Source organism: Colius striatus, chromosome Z, assembly GCF_028858725.1.
Source record: "Colius striatus isolate bColStr4 chromosome Z, bColStr4.1.hap1, whole genome shotgun sequence".
NCBI lineage: Eukaryota > Metazoa > Chordata > Aves > Coliiformes > Coliidae > Colius > Colius striatus.
In genome coordinates this window covers 53306945-53330019 of record NC_084790.1, presented here as the reverse complement: position 1 = coordinate 53330019, position 23075 = coordinate 53306945, and positions in this window count along the sequence as shown.

Below are 23075 nucleotides of genomic sequence, written 5' to 3'. Positions count from 1 at the left end.
CTGTGGTTTGCATCAGCCTCAATGACATCAGGGTGTCCTACACAGCTATACAAACCCAGGCAAAGACAGTCACAGAATCGCAAAGAATCACAGAATCTTAAGGGTTGGAAGGGACCTCGAAAGACATCGTCCAACACCCCTGCCAGAGCAGGACCACCTAGAGTAGGGCACACAGGAACTCATCCAGGTGGGTTTTGAACGTCCCCAGAGAAGGAGATTCAACAACCCATCTGGGCAGCCTGTTCCAGTGCTCCATCCCCCTCACAGTGAAGAAATTCTTCCTTGTGTTTCTTTGGAACCTCCTATGTTTTAGCTTGTACCTGTCGCCCCTTGTCCTATCACTGGATATCATTGAGAACAGTATGATCTGCCCTTGATAGTGTCTTTCATTTCTTAATAAAGCTTTTGTTTTGTGCTATCTTAAGTGGCTACTTAACTTGGTTCAGCGGGTTTAATCAGGCACTTCAGTTTCAAACGTGTAGCACTATGTTTTGTGTCACTGAAGTCAGTAAGGGCAAGATCAGGCCCAGTGTGTACTTCTGCATGTGTTATGTACGCACATACATACTTTTATGTATATACGTCCTTCAAAGTTCTTTTAACTATGTGATTGTCCAGAATTTGTCAGTTGCTCTGTGCAAAACTGAAATGTTGCTGATGAATTCAGATCTGTACCACCTGGGTTTTTAAATCTCTTGAAATATTTTTTTCTAGTATCTGAACACACAAGCTGTAGGGAGCTCATACATCAGTGAAAGATTCTGACCAAAGGGAAAGTGGAAATACATAATTCAAAAAAGTACTTGTAATCCAAGGGTTCATTAGCTACATTTAAAAGAGGAAACTTTTGCATGTCATTCATTCAGAGAGGGGGATAGAGAGACATAGAATGTGTATACTTAGAGCTTTCTATGAGCCTTAATCTTAGAAAGAAAGAACTAGGAGGCAGTCAAATTAAGCACGAGAGTGGGCTACCAGTCTGTAAAAAGGTATGCCTTTGTTTACTTCTGTATCAGAGAGAAAGGGGATTCTTCATGATTATTTCATTATTCTCTTTGGAGTCAGACTGGCTTTGAGGGATCAGCTTAAATCACTGAAGACAATTGTTTAAAAAGAACCATTTTATCTCATGTATTTCGGATATTTAGGGAATCATTGTTTATCATATGTTAAAATGAAAAATGGTGCTTGTAAAAATACATAGTGTAATGCCAGTTACTGACTTATATGCCAATACTTATGCCTCAGCAATTTTGGTGACCTGCTGGATTGCTAACTTTCTGAAGGGATTCGTATCTAGGAGATGAATTTAGTTTAGACTGTGGACACTGAACAACATTCTAATGAAATTATTTACAATGATGCTTTTATACAGTTCTCTCATTTTCTGACTCAAATCATCTATTTATATCTGCATTAGAAATGGGTCTACACTGGAGTTTCAAAGGGCATATGTACATGTGTGAGTGTATGAGAGTGTGGGTGTGTGTTTAGATCTCTGTATCTACGTGTATATATCATGTAAGTATGTATACATACATACATATAGGTATGGTGGTCTACTAATACCAGATGCTAAAGTACTGCAGTCCTAAGGCTGTCTGCCACATTGTATTTTATTTTCAACTTCTTCTGAGGTGTGAATGAGTATAAAAATTTCATTTAAACTGTTTGTTATGTTTTCCCTGTGTAATTTTATAGCAGATTTTTTAAACAACACTTTTGTTTATTTGTTTGTGTTGGGTTTTTTTAAATATATATGTATTTCCTAGGAACACATAAAGCAAAATACCACAATTTAAAATTAGCTAAGTGGGGGTTTATATAAGAACAAAATATCCTTTTATTCTGTACAGAAAGCACCATCTTGTGTAATAGTTTTTATACAAAGCACTTTGGTGAGGAGAAAGAGTGGGAGTATGTTTTTCCTAAACCTCACAGAGTATTCTTCATGTCTATATATGCTTACATATCCACATATAAACTCTGTTTGCTTACTCTATATCTGGCTGATATTTGCTCTTAAGACATATCGGTTGCATCCCATGAGAAATACATTTTCAATGTACAATATACAACTTAAAAAAATTAGTTCCACTTTTTCCTTTACTGGTATGTATGATTTTGTGATTTGTTAGTTATTTTTCCTAAAATCATTATTTTTGGCAGGTTTCATAAAATTCTTTTTTATATAAAAGATAAAATTGAAAGGTGTATGTGCATGATAGAAAATAAAACTGGAAAGTTCTAACTTAATGACATGACCAGTAGAATGTCTTATTGTGAGATGCCTTTAAAGAAGGTTGCTCCAGCCATTGTCCTTCACTATAAAACTACTAGTTTTGTATGGATTAGTATAATTAGAAACAGAAATAGAAAAAAGAAGAATCTCAGAGATTTCATCTAAAAGACACTTGAGTCAAAGTTTAAAGTCTGGATTTAATTATTGTTATAGTGAGGCTAGAGGTTTGTAGAGATAAATGAATGCCTCAGTATGTGTTTACACCCTGGGTGGAGACACAAATAAAAGAAGAACATTTAATTACTTTTTTGTGCTGTGATTATTGGTTTCTTTGTTCGTGTGGTACAACAGTACAACATGTAAAGGGATGTTACTTTTCTGTCTGGTTGTTGTTTCTAAGATACCTGAGCATTTAATGTAAGGAAAAGTACATCTGTTTTTACTGTGCATTAGGCAAAATAATGACAAAGATAAGAGACAGAAGCCAATGCATGCTAATGTCCGTACAGTTCAAAACAGATCCTAAGAACTCAATGTCCTTAGGAAATAATAGGTTACCTTTTACCACACCCATAAATTAGACTAAAAATAGAAGGATGAAACACAAACTAATAAATTCATCAAGTGAAAAACAATCCTGATGCATGTTTGTAAAGAGACCTCTTGAAATAATGGCCCAAGCTGATTTTACTATTAGATTATTTGCATGGTTGACTCTGAGTCAGCAGTGGACAAAAAGTAGTAAGTCCAGATTCACTCACTGGTATACATGTGAGCTTAGTAGAGCTTTACTAACAATGAACTTTTCCCAGTGTGTTTGCATTTACACTGTATCTTAATTTACTTTAGGAAACTTACCTTATGGTTTAGGAGATGTTGTCAGTGCATTCTGCCCGCTACCATGAAGAAAAAAGTTGCTGAATTAAAGTGTTTCAGATTTAAATTTTTCTTTGTGATGGAGAGAAGTTGGGAGTATAGAAGATAGCTATGCAATGGGGAGTAACCTGGCTTGAAATACCTCAAAGCCATGTGCTTTTGCCTGAGCTAGATCGATTTTTTTGTGGTGTGCTGTAAATAGAATGTCATAGAATGTGCAAAATAATAGAGTGCAGTAAAGAAATTATGTGACAGCTATATTCCTCCAGAGAATGTAATATCTGAATGAAAGTTGACTGAACTTTTTATTCACTAACACATTGGGGTTTGGCTTTTTCCTGTTTCACAAGAAAGCTCTTATCTGTAAACCATGGTAAATAAGGCTCCTTGAGAAGCAGGTGTAAAAACCTTCTCCCATAATGGGCAGTCTTAAAGCAGACAACTTCTGCATGGCTGTTTAAGGTCTCTGACTCCAATATATGGCTACAGGAAACAGAACAGTAAAATTAATCTTAAAGGACAACAACAACAAAAAAATAGCTTTCTAATGTTGCCGTATCTCCTTCTAAAAATGTTAATTTATGGGGTTTTTTAACTTCCTTGAAACTGTAATATTCTCATTTAAAAGCCAAGTATGAAAAATCATTCTACCACATCTTCCCATGCCATTTCTAGATTTACAACCAAAGTAAATTTACCCAGCAGTCGATGTCATTAATGATTCACAAATGAGATGGGCTAGTTCACCGAACTGTAACAAAGAACTCCTTTCTATGTGTCTAGTTAAAAGTTCCACCATACCTTTGTTGTAACTAGTGAATGCAAACTTCATGCATGGCTGCAATAGGGTACATGGGATAAAGCATTACAAGTATACCTAGGCAGGCAGATTAAAATGTAATCATTTCCTCAGTATCATGTATTTTTCCCTTTTCACCAAAAATACTTGAAACTGTCAATCAATGGGCAACACTGCAAACATGCCTACACATTTAAGTCATCCAACTTCAGCTATTCCAGGAATGGACATGGTGTGGTTGATTAAGCTCTTGAAAACTAGGGTAACCTAGCTTCCTAATTCCCTGAAAATTATCTGAAAATTCCAGCATAACTCAATTAGAAAAACACAAAAAAAAGTTGCTGCTAGAACTTGGGCTGCCATAGTTACCGTCTCAGTAAGAAGACTGACAGCATTGTGATTTCACTTGTTAATGTAGCACTTTCCATAACACACTTGTAATTATTGTATATCTTTGGTTGGAGGAAGAGTACAGAGACTTTGCTTTAACGGAAGTTAAATTAGTGGTGCCTGAGTGAAGATCCTAGGCAAAAGTTAAAGCAGTAATACTGGACTGGCCTCACCATCAAGAAAGTGTGAATAGTGTTAGGTAACACCATTATTGCACTAAACTATTCATGATCAATTTGACTTTTACCCAAAGAGATGTCAAAACATTTCTGCAAAATGGAGGGGGTTTACCCTAGAAGCTTAAAATCTGTAGGAGCTGAATTAAACACTTTTTTGTGTTTGTGTCTTTTTTTCTTTTTTCCCTGAAACCTTGTTCAAAAGCTCAGGAATGCTGGGTAAAAGTTGTGTACTTCCAATGTCAATTTTCTCTTTTGTGAGTTTGTTTAAACAGTCTGCAAAAGCATTAAATATGGTTGCTGTTTTGTGGTCTAGGTTCTCATTGAATAGAAACTGCATTACAATGATTAAACTCATTTTGGAGAACCTGCTGAAATAGAATCTGCACAATGGCAGTAATTTCTATCATAATTACTCAAACCGAAGGTGAACTGATGTAAGATTACCTAACAAATGGAAATACTGCTTAAAGCTTGAACCAGAAAGAAAAGCGTTACTCAAATCCACTATGGTACTTTTACTTCTTGCTACACTTTTTCCACTATCTGCAGTTGTGTGTCTCAGTTATTCAAGAGTTCTTTTACACTGTAGAGACTAGTAGATGCAGAATTTGTGTTGGCAGATGGGATTTTTAGCTTGGTGGGCCTCCTTCATTGAAAATGCATGCTATATACATTGCTGAGCAAACCTGCCTTGAGTAAAGGTGCAGATAGTTGTTCTTTTTTACCTAAAAGGCATAACTTAATAGTGGCTTTGTTGCATTTACTTTATACTTTCTTCTTTGATCCCTAACCACAACATGACAGTCAGTAAGGTCATGCTTAATATCTTAAAGGACAAAAAGAATAGTTTGCCAATCCCATTTTTCCTCTTTCACATCACTGTGTGACCTCCAAAGGGATATTTAATATAAAGAAGTAAGCTGGAGCCACAGTACTTGATCTGATCAGTTTTTCATGCCTTACTGATGAAGTTGTTATTTTCACTGTATGAATTATGGCCTTATGCACACATGATAAAGGCTATTAGCAGAGAAACAAGGGTGCTAAGGGAAATTAAGACTGAAAGTGACCTTCATATTCCTTCGGACTAAAGGCTGGCCAGTGTTGGGTCTACTGGTCACGCAAACTGGAGCACTCCCATTGCAAGAGATTTGCTGAAGCAACTGAGATCAGTGTAGCCTAGGGCTGACTGCAGACTGTGCCTCTCCCAAACACGGTCTCTTCGTAGATTCCTTGTTTTGATGACTCTGTGCCACCTGAGGATCCCACCGCAAAATGGATCCTTAAGAAGCTAGCCAGCTGTATTTTGCACAAGACTGAGGAAGATCATGGATTTTAAGGAAGTCACAGTTTCTCTGTAATTCTGACCACTTGTACTAGGGAAAAACTGAAAGCAAAGATTAATATCTGTTTTTTGCCCAATGTATGAAACCGATTATATAAAATGAATTCCCACAGGACAGTGTAATATTTATTATTATTATTGCTGTTTCTTTGCATTAATAGCTTTAGGATATTGTGTTATGATAAAATCAATACTAAGAAAGGAGAAGAAAAAAGCTTTTCCTATAGTATCTGTTGTTCAGAAAGCCTTCCTGATAAAGCACAATAAATATTTTAGTCATTTTGTGGCTGCCTAAATATGAATGAGGGTAAATTTACCCCTCTCTGCTTGCAGAAAAAAATAGGGTAACTGATGTTGCCCAAAGGTAACCCCAAACCCATTGTGTAAACACAATGAGTAGGTTTATGTTACTGTTTCCAATATTCACTTGGGAAATGGTCTTGTGAATGAAAAAAACTATATCACCTTGCTTGCTTAGTCTCTGACGTGGCTGCTCTGTCACAGAATGCATCGTTGCTCTGGTCTGGCCTTGATTTTAGGCCTTACGAGCCACGTGCCAATTCTGTGCAAAGCCTTGAGCAGATTCTCAATGGTAATGTGCATGGGAAGTAGGGAAGAGGGAAGTAGGAAAAATCCAAAGTCAGGAATAACAACGATCATCCTCTTTTCCAAGTTTTTTTTTTCAGAGTGGGGGATAATAGGAAAAGTCTACAGAAGAGTAATGTAGAAATGTGAACTTTAATTCAGGCCCCATTTGCACTGTAGTGAACAAGGAGTCATTCTGCTAAAAATCTGGAGAGAGAAAACATGTCATGAGTATGAATACCAAATCAGGCCTAGTAAGTGTCATAGTAAAAGCTCATTTAAATTTCATATACTTTGATTTGGGTGAAAAGGAGAGAAAAAATGAGTAATCTGTTTTTTTCCCTCTCAGGGCTGCTCCCCGCTAGACTATGTGTGGATCTGTAAAATGTTGGAATTAATCCTGTCGCCTTACCTCATCCTACAGGCATTTAACAAAGGCAGTATTCTTGAATGCTGAGTTTCAATTAATTATCAAAAGTGAGTGAGAGGAAAAGGGGACAAAGAGCACCTGTCATGATGCCATGTTAATAATTCACCCAGACGTCTAGGATAATATAAGCTTTGTGTGCCACAACATTTCATGATCTCCTGAAACGGGTTCTTATTTCTCACCAAAGAAGATGAAGCACTCAATGAAAAATAACAGCGTGTTAGAACTGTGTCACCTGTTTGTACATCATTTAACTTGCATATGTAAAGTCTTGTTGCTGCAGGCCTGTTTTTTATATGCAAGAGTCAGAAGGTTCTTTGCTTCGCTGAATCTCCTTAGAGCCTCCAGTAATTAATCCTGGAAATGGTACCTGAGAATTCCAGACATGCATCTTTGTACAGTGACAAAATGTAATGGAGTGCAAGAGCACTCCAGAAACAACAGGCTGAAAAAGGATGCCAGACCGCACTTCTCCAAGAGGTCACAGCCTTAATGAATTCTTTGCATAGCATAAATTTGATGGACCCCAAAAATATATGCATGCCATAACTTGAAAAAAAAAAATGAAAACCAGAATCATGTTATGCTCCATATCTGATTAAGAGCAAAAGGTCTTGCCATTTGTATGCCTGCACTTCATGAAGTGAGGATATGTGGGAAGGTCACATTGCCTAAATGATCTTCTGGACTCAATGTCTTTAAACAAGGTTGTCACCATCAAGCAGCTCTAAAAATAACAAAGCCATCTTTTGTGAGCTGCTTATGCTACCATACAGTTAGAAGCTGAAGAAACTCAGAGATGTTAGTAAGCGTATCAGCTCCCTTCAGTGGAGGCAAATACATGCTGTTAACGGGACAATATATTGAAACAATAAGGCCTGCTGTCTAAAATGCATGAGGTGATAGAAACAACCTTGAGGCTTTATCCCTTCCATCTGGCTGCAGCAAGGGGAGAACAATGAAAAAAGTAGCAGGAGGTTCTGCCTAGGCTTTGCAATTGTTGAGAATAGGTACAGGTTCCATACCTGCCTATTCCTTTGGGAGCCATGGGTTTTTAGAATATTCTTGAGAATGTCAGGAAAAGTGTTTTCTTGCCTTTTTGAACTCTGGGAACTCTTTGTTCTGTGAAACAACTTAAAAAGCATTCACAACAAAAAGAACAAAAGCCCCTTCTGAGCTGGTATTGGCTACTGAGTTACTTCTATGCTGTGCTGAAAAAAAAAAGTGAAAGTGGCAAGAGGCACATTTCCAGTAGCAGATCAACTGCAAGCATTTGTTTGTGCTACCATTCAAGGGATTTTATTACTTTACATGAAAACGTAAAGAAATGCATTCACATCAAGAAAACAGGAGATAAGGCCTCTATCTGTTTCAGAGCAACAGCCTGGGTGACACATGTGGCACTTGCGTAAGACGTAAAAATATACAGATTCTTTAAAAACTTCCATTTTATGCTGACCCAAATAACCTTGCTGAGTCAGAGGATTCCAAGAAACAGTGCCATCACTACTGAAACTGTTGATATGCCTCATCATCGTCATAATTGGTATGTGAACTTTCTAAATTTGCTAACCCTCTTGGTCCTGGGTACTGCTCTACAATGCTAAGTTTGCTGAATTCGACTCTTCAAGTTTCATGGTCCTGGTTTTGAGCTGAGCTACCCTAATTTTCAAGTGGTGCTTCCATGGAATTAATTCTGTGCTTACACTCAGAACACATAGACTGTTTGTGTTTAGCAGAAAAGTGATGTTTGCTTTATTCATGTTTGAAAGGTTGCAAAGATAAAAAGATTTGGGAAATTAATATAGTACGTATGTTTACCTATAGACTAAAAGATCAGTTTTCATTTTCCCCAGAAATGAAAAGAGATTGGGGCAGTACAAGGAACAGTACAGTCAAACTTCTTCAGGAGATACCTTAAAATGAGCTCACAGGACTTATTTTCCTTTTTATAGATTCATAGAATGGTAGGGGTTGGAAAGGATCTTTAGAGATCATCTAGTCCAACCCCCCTGCAGAAGCAGGTTCACCTAGATCAGGTTGAATAGGAATGTGTCCAGGCAGGTCTTGAAGACCACCAAGGAAGGAGCCTCCACAACCCCTCTGGGCAGCCTGTGCCAGGGCTCCGTCACCCTCACAGTGAAATAGTTTTTTCTTATGTTTAAGTGGAACTTTTTGTGTTCCAGCTTCATCCCATTACCCCTTGTCCTGTTACTAGATACAAGAGAAAAAAGGGATGTCCCAACCTCCTGACACCCACCACTTAGATATTTGTAAATGATAATAAGTCTCATCTTTTCTAGACTAAACAGCCCCAGTTCCTGTAGTCTTTCCTCATATGAAAGATATTCCAGTCCCCTGATCATCTTGGTGGCCCTGCACTGGACTCTCTCCAGCACTTCCCTGTCCCTCTTGAGCTGAGGAGCCCAGAACTGGACACAGGACTCCAGAGGAGGCCTCATCAGGGCAGAGAAGAGAGGGAGAAGAACCTCCCTTGACCTGCTGGCCACACTCTTCTTGATTCATCCCAGGATGCCATTGGCCTTCTTGGCCACAAGGGCACATTGCTGGCTCATGGTTAGTTTATTATCAACCAGGACTCCCAGGTCTCTCTCTGCAGGGCTGCTCTTCAGCAGGTCAATCCCCAGCCTGTACTGGTGCCTGGGGTTGTTCCTTCTCAAGTGCAGGACTCTGCACTTGTCCTTGTTGAACCTCATGAGGTTCCTCTCTGCCCAACTCTCAAGCCGGTCGAGATCCCACTGAATGGCAGCACAGCCTTCTGGGGAATCAGCCAGTCCTCCCAGTTTGGTGTCATCAGCCCACTTGCTGAGGGTACACTCTGTCCCCTCATCCAGGCTGCTGATGAAGATGTTGAACAAGACTGGCCCCAGAATCCATCCCTGTGGAACTCCACTGGCCACAGGCCTCCAACTCGACTCTGTGCCATTGATCACCACCCTCTGGGCTCTGTCATTCAGCCAGCTCTCGATCCACCTCACTGTCCCCTCATCCAAGCCACACTGCCTGAGCTTTCTGATGAGGATGTTATAGGAGACAGTGTCAAAAGCCTTGCTGAAGTCAAGGTAGGTGACATCAGCTGTTCTCCCCTCATTTAGTCAGCTGATTATGCCCTCATAGATTTTCATATTAATCTAGCACTGATCACGTATGTACTTGCTGAATGAGGGTAGTTATCCCACAGAAGTTTCTCTGATGTCCCTGGAACAAGGCTGACATAAATCAGTATTAGTAGAGTCAGAATCAGGCACTCAGCCTCAGAAGTTGACTGTTTTGGAAAGTGTGTGGAGATCCAATGCCTTAGAGTATTGACTCTAAAAACTCACAGGAACACTGCTGGAAAAATACTCAGATTAATTCTGATTTTCAGGATGATTGGAAACAGTTATGCTTTGCTATGAGAATCTTCTCTATGATGTTACGGATAACAAGATAAAGAGGGTATAAAGAAACTTCAACCTATCTGTAAAGCAGATGCATACAAATTTCTCACCCATGTCATGTTCTCTTTCCAAAAGTGAACCTGCCACAGGAACATGTGGCAACATAAGGTGACATAAAAGTGATTGAAATGAGAAATTTGTTTCGGAGCAGTCTTAAAAAGTGAAAAGAAAAGTGGATAAAATGGGCTCATTTCCACATTGAGACTACAGTGAAGTCTGGACTGACATGGTTGTGTGTTCCTAAATTCAGCTGTAAAAGACAGTACATAACAAATTTGTTATCAATTTCTTCTCAAATATCTCTCTAGCAGGTCCTTTTTAAAAATAAATAAATAAATGAATAAATAAATAAATAAGATCCTTAAGTAGAAATCCCTTAGCTTATATTTTTTTTCTCATATGTTACATCAGTAAAAAAACAGCATCTGAGGTAAGCACCAGAAGAAGGCTTCATGATTCATAGACTGCATGGCTAATCATTAATCCCATTTTTGTGATATCTGTATTATCATACATAATGCTATTTCTAAGTAATTCTTTCGGAAATGCAAAGAAATTCTTTGCACCTTTTTTTTACCTCTATCTATTAACTGTAATCCAATGGGATTTGAAAATGCAGGTATCAAATCTGATGAGTTCCTACTGTGCCAAAATCTCAGTGAGATTTTTGAAAGAGCCATGGATGCTGATGAATATTCAAGTAATGTATCTTGAAGCAAAAGTCGTGGTGTTTTTTTTTTTTTCCTAGAAGATGCTTATATTTAATTCTAAGCATATTCTAGTATAGTTTGTGCAGACTGTTTGTATGTACTTGTAGGATGGCTGCATTTGACAAAAAGCTCCAATATGACAAGTGATGGGAAAATTATATTTTTTTCCTGAAATTTCTGTCACGATCAGCTGTAGTAAAAGTGGCTCCAGATTTAACAGTTCTTTCATTATGTGTTCTGACCCCATTCCAAAACTTTCAAGAAATGCTGGATTTTTATTTTATCCTGGTATCTCTAAGCAATATTATTTCCTTTCTCTCATATAGTTTTTAAACTATCACAACTATCTGTGAACACATTTTTGCAAAAGTAGACCAAGGCACACTTAACATATTTTTCTTAACCATAAAGGATATAATTCAAGTTGTACATGAAAGGGGTTTTTTTTATTTTTCACAGATGAAAGCCTCGCGGAAACTTCTGTGGTACTTTACTCCCATTGGTCTGGAAGCATAACTCATACTGACTAAAGCCCAAGACTAAATCCTACCCTAAACTTGGTTTAGTTTAATTGCAGTGTCCTTTCCCTAGTGTGTCTTGCTTTCTACTAATGCTTTCTCCTCTATTTCCTACCCTATTTACAATTTAAAAATATTTTGTCATTTAAACCACTGGAATGTGATTACATCAGCTACATGTTTTTCTGAAATTATTTTTCTTGGTTCAAAATTTCTATCTTAATTTCTTCACATATTTACAGTTTTCAACAGAAGAATGTTCATTTGATCTTTGGATCAAACTTTTATCCTCTGCTTTTTCACTCATCTCTTAAACCTTTTAACATATGCTCTTTGTGATCTTATACTAGATTGCTCAATTTCCTCGTGAGAGGAGGACAACATCTTTATTTGAGAAATAAAAGAAAGAGATATAAAAAGCAACAAACTGCCAGAGATTGAAATGTCTAAACAATATGCTGCTGGAATATGTTTAAATATTAAATAAAAATTATCTCACGTTTTGTATTTGTAAAATCTTTCACTTGATGCCAGAAGATTATAGCATATCAATAGTAACTCAGGAAGCAATTTACTATTCCACATACTGGCATTTTTTCGGGGGTAGCTGACTTCACGCAAAGAAAAAAAACATGAGAAAGTAACAAAACTTCATTTTTTTCATAAAATATGTAATTACTGATAGTTATTTCAAAGTGTTTTCCTGGTATGAGTTTATGCCTTGCAGACTGGTAATGCCTTAGGGTTTGATCTATGGTTAAGATGCCAAAATGCCCTGGTACAGATCACAGTTTAGTGTGTGAAGATCTTCAGAGGGAATGCAAGCCACCTTAAAGCTGTGTAGGTTGAAAGTGTTTCTATCATTTTGTTTTAAGTGGAAAATGTACAGTTTTTCTTTTAAAAATAAAACAAACCGTGAGCTCACTTGGTGTAGCTCTCTTCCAATATCACTGTAACAACACCAGGCCCAAGCAGCCTTCCAGACATGCTGCACCCTGGCAATGGGTTCTTCCAGCTGCTGTAGAGCACCTCAGAGAGTGGCCCAGCATACCTCCTTCAAAGCAGAGTCCAGGATGGACCTACTTGCTGTCACTGAAACTCCGTGATTGGTCCCCTTGTGAACCCCAGGGTATCAAGTGACCAGTGGCAGACAGATAACATGTCACAGAGTCTTCCTGGACAATCCTTGAGATGAATGAACCATGGCAGATATGTTTTGTTAGGACTGCCAAATCAGACCATATTCAAGCTGCATCAATATTCAGATTTACTAGTTACAACTATATATCTTAAAAGTATAATAATATTAGGATGTGGAATAAAACCATTACTGGATTTGAGAAGTGATCTGGGCTTCAGGACACTCCCAAAAGAAGGCAGAATAACTTCAGTGCAATCAGAAACAGATGTCAAAGTGAAGACTTTTCTGGTTGGGTAAACTGAAAGTACGCAGTGAAGACAGAAAACACAGCTACAACTTCTTCTGGATTGAGAAGAAAACAATACAGCTAGCACACTCTGATAGAGGTGCCAATAGTTTTTTTTTTCTGTGAGTTATAACTCAGCATGTTGTGATGCTTCTTCCCCATACACAAAATAAAACTGGACGACTGTTTTGAGACAAGTAGGCAACTTCCTCTCACTGGACAACTTTACAAGTTCTCAAGTGGTTGTGAGCTGATGACTCCAGCTAAAAAGTGTTCATCTGTTTCTCTAGAAGGTTGAGTTTGTCACATTTTTTCCTCCAATGTATCAATGAGAGAAACTTCTTTTATATATTTCCTAACCTTAGTTTTCTCTCATTTCTGTTCACTGAATGGAATCTCTAAAGGTAGGACATTTGTGTACAAGAGACAAATGAATCATATTCCCAGGGTGTTGAAGAGATTACTGAAAGTTTTGACTATGAAGCTGTAAAATCTTTGGGTTTTGGTTTTTTGTTTTTTTTTTTAAATGAGGAGGCTTGCACTATCTACCACAACTGGGAAGTCTAGAAAGACCTTAAACATAAAAGCAACAAACACATTTTAAAGTAATGGTTAATACCTAATGGGAAAAAACACCTAACACTTTGTGATTTTTCTGTAAAAGAATTGAAACATCCAGATCAAACCAGTACATTTTTTCAAGTCACAAGGAAGCCAGAATAGATGCAGGGAGTTAAAACCTGGGAAAGCTGAAGGTGAAGATCAAGATTAGGGAATTGTTGAGAGATTTTTACAATAAGAACGGGAAAATAATTCATTTCATACTAGTACAACATAAGGAATACTCTTTAAAGCAGAGTAGAGGAAGTAGGTGAAGAGAAGGCTAGATTTTTTTACCCAGAACTTCGTCATCCTAGTGAAATTAATAATCGAGAGCTTTAAATAGCAAAAGTATGTCAACATAGTCATTTGTGTTTGAAGAAAGCATTTGAGAATATTTAACAAATTTCTGAACATCATATCCTTGGAACGACTTGAAATGTTATTACATGCTAGCAAGACTAATTAGCAATATCAAGACTTTACATACAGGTAGAGCAAGTACTTTTGAGGCAAACACAATGAGCTTTAGTGTAGCATTTAGTATCATACTTCCAGTCTCTCACTTCTCGCTTTTGCCATTTGGATTTATTAGGAAAAAATAACTTAGACAGAGTTAACAAAAACAATGCTTGGCATAATAACAGCAAATTAGGAAAAACATTTTGACTTCCCTGATTAGTAGCTTTTTAAAGTACAAACTGTCAGCTAGTAGGCAAATAACAAAGGACCCTGCAGTTCTGCAAATGGCAGAATGAATAACTGTTTAGAGAAAAAAAAATCTAATCTAATGGAAATTCCAGCAGGATTCAACTGAAGCACTACTTAAAAGCAAAGAAATACAGTTGCCATACCTTAGGAGTAAACTATCAATCAAAGAGAACATTTGGGAGGGAATAACGGCTCATGTTGGAAAGGTCCTAGCTGCAATTCTAAATGCATTTTGGAGTTGGAGATCAACTCAAGAAGCAGATAGGTGTCTAAATTCTTTTGAAAGCCTTAGAAAATCACTTTTAAACACATGATGAAAACACAGGATTTGTCTGAGTTTGTCAGCACTTTGTGTTTAAAGTTATCTGGAAAGGAAGGTAAGGATATATGATGCAAATATGCTGTTGCATGTTTTCCAGGTATTAGCAGTAGGGTGAAGGAATTCCAGTCTTGCATAGCACTTAAAGAGAAAGATTATACAGTACTTCAAGTAAAGGAGATGAAAAGATAGATTGCAGAATCCAGATTTTCATCACTAAAAATCTTCTCATCTTTCCTTTTTCTTTAAAACTGTCATGGTTTGACATGACAGCCTTTTCCTGTAAGAAGTTGCTCGCAACACTCCCCAGCTCTGAGCCAGACCCACCTCTGGGGCTGAGCCAATTAGATGCCTCCACAATCACTTTCTAAGAAGAAGCCGAAGAGGAGACTTCTTCCTTCTTCTGCCACTTCTTTTTCCTTCTGGCTGGTGGTGGTGCAAGGAGTAGGAACAGGAAGAGAGACTGTCGTGGTGCTGCTGTGCTAGCTGGGCCAAACCACTACAAAAACTTAAAAACTTTCACACTAAAGTTATGGAGTTTTAAAGCATAAAACCAATGTATTTTACATGTACTTTATAAAATCTTATACATGTTTCTACAAATAATACATTAAAAAAAAAAAACAAAAACCAAAGAACAAACAACAAAAACCCCCCCAAAAAACCATAAAACAAAACCAAAAGAGTTTTCCTGTAAGAGTGAGTCAGCAAAGATTTTTTGTGAGAAGTGGTACTATGACTACTGTGTTGTGCTATCACATTTTCTAGTGATAATGCTTACTTCTGACAGGTAATTTTATCTGTTTTGTCCTCCTATAAGCTTCAAAAGGTTTGGCTTTGATATTTTTACTTTTTTCTCATATAATCCATCAATTTACATTTTATTTACATGCTAGGAATTCTATGGTAATCCATCAGTTTAATGGGATAATAGTATACTGAGTTAATTACTTTTGAAAACTAACCTGATTCTTTTGCCTAGTCTGGCTTCCAAATGCATCTAAAGAAAGCCCACAAATCTTTTTCTAGTCATTTGCAAAAAATTGCAAACATTAATTGACAGTCTGCTTCCTTGGACTTCTGGTTATGTTGTTTCTCCAAGTTAAAAAAAAAAAAAAGTGTCTGAAAGTTTAATATTTTTAAGCCAGTAGTTTTCTAAAAGCAATTAAGGAAAACAGCAGTCTTGAAACCAATATACTAAATGATTTCTAAATGGAGCTTCAACTAAGAAAGCTGTAACATCTTTATCAAACAGAACAAATAAATAAACCGTCTAAACAAGTCCTGCTTTCACAGCATTGTTCTTTCTGCAGAGTAGTTTCAATTGTAACACTGCTCTTGTGCAAGGCATGACAAAGTATTGTGAAACACTTGCTTAATCACGCAGAATAATTTTATCATAGGAGTTATTGTTCTGTATTTTTCTGTCATAGTTTTCTTTCCACTTTTATTCCTGCTCCAACAAGAAAACATTTTTACTCTGAGGAGTGCACAGAGAATTACATACATGTTTGTGAAAGGACATAAATTTTACTCAACTCCTTAAACAATCTTCCAAATAGACTGAAGAAAGAAATGAATACTGAATCACTTAGATCCATTCCAAAGCTGGCAAGAGATGTTAAAGCCCCAAACCAAAGCATCTTCATGCCTTATATTCTCAACTTTGGTATTATTACACTTCAGATTTAATGAATAATTCAAAACAAGAATGAAATTCAAAGACCTTACCCCAGCAAACCAAAACTCAGATTACCCATGAGTTTGTAAATTAAGAATGATTTGTAAATGTCCATAAATCTGTTAATGATATATTGCCTTGAGTCCCTCCTAAATCAGACAGCAAATTTGTTTTGCCAAATTAGCTGTCTCAGAGATGACTCCAAACAGTATTATGAAGTTCTACCTTTGCCAAAAGACATTTCTTTTTACTAGTTGCCATTCTTCACTGAATTTTAATACAAAAAGATGTGAGAAGGGAATATTTCATGGAAAATTATTGTCAAGAATATTGTGCAACTAAACTTGGAGAAAGAGGGGGTTTTGGACATTCATTACATTTCTTGATTATGAGAAAATTTTTTTCACAAGTATGTGAAAGAATTCCATTCAGGCTTTATTAGGTCCAGCAGAAGAAGCCAGACAAAATCACCTTAGTTTGACAGACATATCTGATAAATTAATCAATGCAGATTTGCTTTTGCTGGAGACTGACTCTGCTGTAAACATGCTGAGCCTGATTCTGCATCATGTCATGAGTATCTATCTGCTACTTGTCTGTAGAATTTTTTCATATACAAAATGAGGTAGGCTAAGATCTGAGTTGAGTGTAGATGAAACAATAACTTGTGACCTTCTCCCTAGCCCTAAGTTTTGCAATTCAATGTTGCCAAAAGTTAAGCAGAGTTGAGCAAGGCCTGCTTATGAAAGATTAAATTAGTAGAGCTTTCAGGTACCTAATTGCTGCCATTATTCCTCCAATGGCAAAATTGCTTCCTTGAGCTTTTTCTTCAGTGTTGCCAAGTAACCGGTCTGTGATCTGTGAGATAAAACTAGGTAAGAAACTGTTGGTAAAACTTTTTTTGTTTGTTTGTTTTTTTCTGGGTGCATTTTTGGAGTATTCCAGTAGTAGTCTTCTCTCAAGGTTACTGTGGAAATGTTACAAAGATGTCATTGTCTATTGACAGCTTAAAAAAAGGTCACCACCAATTCTAGACCATTACAATTCTAGACCAACCCTCCAGCCTGGCCAGAACCCATTGAATGGCAGCACAGCCTTTGGGTGTGTCAACCACTCCCTTCAATTTAGTATCATCAGCAAACTTGCTGACAGTGCCCTCTGTTCTCTCAGCAAGGCCATTAATGAATATATTGAACAGTACTGGTCCCAGCACCAACCCCTGAGGGACTCCACTAGATACAGGCTTCCAAGTACACCCTGCCCCATTAATCATAACTCTGCCTTCTTCAACCAGTTAACAATCCATCTCACGACCTGATCATCATGCCCAGACTTTCTCACTCTGGCTGTGAGGATGCTGTGGGAGATGGTGTCAAATGCTTTGCTGAAATCAAGATAAACCACATCCACTGCACTACCACCATCTGTCCACCTGGTTACATCCTTTAGTTACCCTACTTGACTATTTCAGCCTTTTAGCAATAATTTTCTGTACGATAGACTCTTGGAGTATGGAGTTGCCATTAAACACTGGCAGAAACAGAGAGCACCTCAGGTGCAGTGGTTGAAGCTGGAGGTTTTCCTCTTGCTGCTCTTGCCACCCAGCACTTCACTTCTGACTGATTCTATTGTCTGGCTCAGATTAGGAAGTAGATCCTGAAGTGCCTGGCACAGTGAGGTTGACTGTTTCAGCCTCTGAAGTTGATGGAGAGTATACTTATGCTGATATTTCAGTATCGACAAGTTTTGTCTAGGACAGAATGCACATCTTACAGTGTTTTGTGATCCAAGGTAATGAGTTCTATTATACTGCACTTTTTGCCCCCAGCAGCATGTGTTTTATTCAATGCTGAAAAAGTAGTTACTAGGAGCACTTCACACGGAAAATTCATACCCACTTTCTTCTTTGTGGTTGTCCTTCTGAGAGGCTATAGTGTAGATGGGTGTGAGAAGTCTGATTGCTGTCTAAATTATCCAGAAATACTAATGCAAGTTTTGGCACTTTATCCCACATTGGATTTTACAAACACCTGCAAGGAACAAGTAGCTGTTATTCCTCTTGGATTTGCTAATAGTCTCACATAAATATCACACCAGGGATATTTAAACTCCCTAACACAAAAACAACAGTGCTTAAAAACATGACTTTCAAACTAAGTTGTCTGCCAAAACAACCATTGTGATCTTAAATATTTTAAATATGTCTTTAGAGTGCATTATATAGTTTTGACAGACTTACTAACATGGCTGTAAGAGTACAGGCACATTTCCAAATGCCAAATTTTGAAGCTGTGAAATGTCATCATTCAGTTCATCTCAATAGACAAAGAAATTCCAGACCTTTGATGACCCCTGGTGAATAAACTAAGCACTGCAGTGAAATGACAACTGAAGATGTACTTAGAAGAATAGCCATCAATTTTCATTACAAACAAAAAACAAAGACAAGTTATAATCATATAAATCAGAAACAAAATGATAAATCTCTTCAATTGCAGCTGGGCTAGCTTTTCTGCAACTGGACTATCACCAGACCTGAGATATACAAGGTTTTAGGCTACGATAAGTAGATCTAAAGTCAATGAACTGCATTTCTGTATCTCTATTAAAAAAAAAAAAAAAAGTGGTTTAACTTATCATATGAAAGTGATTTTACTGTACAAATACCCTATTGCTTTTGTGACCCACAGAAAGGGAAGCTTTAAATGGTACAGCAATGACACGGAGATTTGTGAATCCAGACACTTCCTTCACTGTCAGACATTGCTTAGGGCACTGAGAAGGCTCACACAATCACAGATGTTTCTGCATCCACTTCGTGCTAAGCCTGTGTTAAATTTCCCTTTTGGAGTAGTGTGTTAGTGATGGGAAATCCTTGATCAAACAGTCTCAGTGACAGTAAATAGGCTCTGCATGGCTCTGCAGAATAGTTAACTGAAATGTAGAGTTATAAAATTACTTATCTCCAACCTTTCTCCTGAATGTACCAATTCCTGCAATGACTAAAATAATACAAACTCCTCTTTAAAAGGACAGCATCATGTAGGTTGTTGCCCCAAAACAGCATGCTAACATAGGTAGATACATTCAGAATTTTCACGGTAGGAATCTGTCCTGGTTTTGACTGGGATAGAGCTAATTTTCTCCCTAGTAGCTGGTACAGGGCTGTGTTTTAGGTTTATGCTGAAAACAGGAATGTTTTGGTCATTGCCACACAGTGCTTGCACAGCTCCAAGGCCTTTTCTTCTCACTGTGCCCTGTGAGCAAGCAGGTGCACAAGAAGCTGGGAGGGAGCAGGGCCAGAACAGCTGACCTCAACTATCCAAAGGGCTATTCTGTAGCACAGAATTTCATGCCCAGTGTATAAACTGGGAGGAGCTGGCCGGAAAGGGCAATCACTGTGCAGGCATAGGTCAGCAGGTGGTGAGCAACTGCATTGTGCATCACTTGGTTCTAGATTTTTTATTTGTCTTGTGTTTTATTTCTTTCTCTCTGTTATATTTCTTTCAAGTAAAAATGGCTGTCAAATCTAATATAAATAATTTATTATATGTAAGCAATAGATTTAATTTCTGACAAGTCCAAACCTCAGGTATTTGACATACAATAGAGATCGTAGATGCTTCTCAAGTATTCATGGTTTTCTGGCAATGAAATCTGGCACATGTGCATAAGACACAAGATTTACTGCTCTCTTAAAGTTCCAGTGAAGGACTAACTTTGTACCAGAATAAAAGGCGGAGCATTAAAGCACCAGAGTTTAGGCAAAACACTTCCATCTACAAGTTGTATGATTTCTCAGTAATGTTCAAACTAGGTCAGGGACTGCAGAATTTCTTAATGTGTCAATAACACCTTTGCAGTCAATTCTAAGTTTTACATGGTTTTTAATTCCCACTTTATCTTCTCTACTGTCTTGGACTTCCATCTAACAAACAAAGCCAGACAAATTTGCTTCTGATAAGGACTTTCAGAAATCTTTGGAAAATTTCTTTAAGAAACGTCCTGAACAAACCATAGAATTAATAAATTTGTTGGGAAGGCAGAAAGATGGGAAAGGCAAAGGACCACTTGCAGCTCCAGTAGATGCTCCAAAAAGCATGGAAGATGCTGCTACCTCCCCCCAGGCAGCTCCTTTCAGAAGGTATATATGTGGAGCTGGGAAAAAGCATCTGCCTGGAATGGCAGGGCAGAAACATATTCCCTTCTAACGCTTCTGAACTGTGGAAAGGAGGGTAGGGACATGAGTTTACCACATTCCTTAAGGAAACTAGGCTTGTCTTGCCTGTTTCTTTTAGGTGAGCACGAAATCAAGGAGGCAGCTCTAGGGAACATAAGAATCTCATCTTTCTCTCAAAACTTCGTTAAAATACATTTCTGTCTTTATCCTAGGCACAAAGGGTTTCAGATTCAGAATAACAAGTCTTCAAAGATCCACACTGAAGACAGTCTCAGACATAAAAGAAACATGTTTTCCATCAGGCTAATCTGTTCAACTTTGATTAACCATCTAGCGTCCTTGACCTGTGAAGGACAATGCAAAACCAGCCTATGATGTTATATATATATACATCATTTGTCACTGTTGTCTTGGATTGTCATTTGACAATTTAGGCTATAGTTACATGTGAATCAACCCTATGCCTAAATTCTTACAAGAAATCCCTGTCAATATTCTGAAAAACATAATATGGTGTGGTGATAAAGGAACATTTTCTCTTTTTTTTTCCCTAACTTGATTTGTTTACATTATGTGACTCAAAACATTGTCCTATTAGCAGTGGTACTGACTAGTTATCACTAAAGGATGAAGATAAGAGCCTTGGAAAAGCACCTTTTCAGTCAAAACACTAGAACTGCATTATCATCCGGCCAGTGGTCTTGCATACGGATGCACCACTGAGAACATGTTGTCTTCATAATTAATTTACATGGATAGGCATCAAGATGCCTGGGGATGACAGCAAAATCAGTGAAGGTACAGGTCTTTGTAGTTTTTCTATACCAATGGAAAAAGGTAAGGCTTCCAGATGCATACATAAGAAAATGCAGAGGGATCTTAACCAGACATCTAAAATGTCTCACCACATTTAAATTAAACTAGTATTGCAGCCCAACACCATGAAATAAGGCCCTAAAGACAGGGTAGTCTTTGGCAATAAAATCTTACATAATTTTTAGATTTGTATTTGTCTATATAAGTTTTTTTTCTCATGCACCAAGTACACTGTGGTTTGATATCTGTTGGATATTGATACTCTGAGAAAGAATTTAATGCTTGTAGCAACAGGAATCGATATTATCTGATCAACTGGTAAGGCGGTGACTACCCTGAGTAGTTTCTTTTACAGCTAGGAACTGTTTCTCAGTTGTAATTTGTCAGTAGATTAGTTGAGAATTAAGTATGTTCAAGATACAAGCTATTTGTATTACTTCCATATGACTTGTGTAGATCATTTTTAGTTTTTGTTTATATAGCCCACTGTGAAAAGAAAGGTGTTTTCTCAATTTCTTCTGTAGTGTCCTCTTCTTGGGACAGAAGAATATTTTAATCATTCAGACAATACCTCTCTCTGAAATTTCTAGAGAATCAAAAGTGGAGAACCCATTATTTTTGCAAATAGAAATCTACTCATCCTTCAGGGTCATACAAGGATGTAAGGATATGCAGGTGTAAGAATTTCTTTTGCCTGATTTCATAAACTGAAAGGGACACTGTCAGACTAAATTCCTTATTTAAAAAATCCTTTGTAAACACTTCCCAAATAAAAATACCTTTTATTTGCACCACTTTTGCTGTCTCTCTCTCTTGTTTTTTTAAAAAATTCAGTTTCAACAATGAAATCAGGCCAGACAGCCTCATTTTTGTGTGTATTCATTTTAACATGCTGTCTCACATGTGGTAATACAATATTGTGACATTTCAGTTGAGATATCCTGCAGGAATATGTTTACTTCCAATATACTGTTACAAGTGCTTTTTCAAACATTTAAAAACTTTAAATAGAAATTATAATTAATCCCCAACTGTTAACAAAATTTTTTTTGTTGCAAGTATCACTGAACATCCTTTAAACTCACAAAGTGAGAAAAGGCCTTTTTCACAATTGTGATATATTTTTTCCTACATCATTACCTTGTTTTTCTCACTATGGACTTCAGTTTCCCCTGTTGATTGTGTGGAACTTGAATGGGGTACTTAAAAAGGATAAGAAATTATTATGGCAAAACTACAAGAACTAGTAGTGTGTAGTACACAAAAGTGCTTCATGTTTTTTCCCTTCTTTTTGAAGATAGGTCTCTCTTGTGCCCTTCTTAATGGATCTGTAAATTTTTTACATATCACCTAAGTGACAAGAAGTTTTTGATAGGACAGACAATCAATGCAACTTCATGAATTTTGAGATATAATGATAAGATTATAACAATTTTTTTGAGTGTCAGCCGCAATATTGTGCTTGCAGCTCCAGACGAAATGAAAAGTCATCTGTAAGTCATTCCAAAGTGACTGGTACATTTGCATGTGTCAAATAATATGGTTTCCTACTAAGAAGTCATTGCTCACATAGAAGCCACCTTAATACTCGCTCAACCTTGGAATACAGGTAATAAATGGTCTTGTAGCTCCTTGGGACATTGTTATTATAAACCCTTAGAGAATGATCACCAAACGTGTGCTTTGGTGTGATGCATATCAAATTCAAAGTCAGGACTTCTATATGTTATCTAAATGCTTTTCAGAAATAAACTCTGAAATATGAATAGGGGTTTTTTTCTGAAGCAAGAACATTCTAGAGATGCA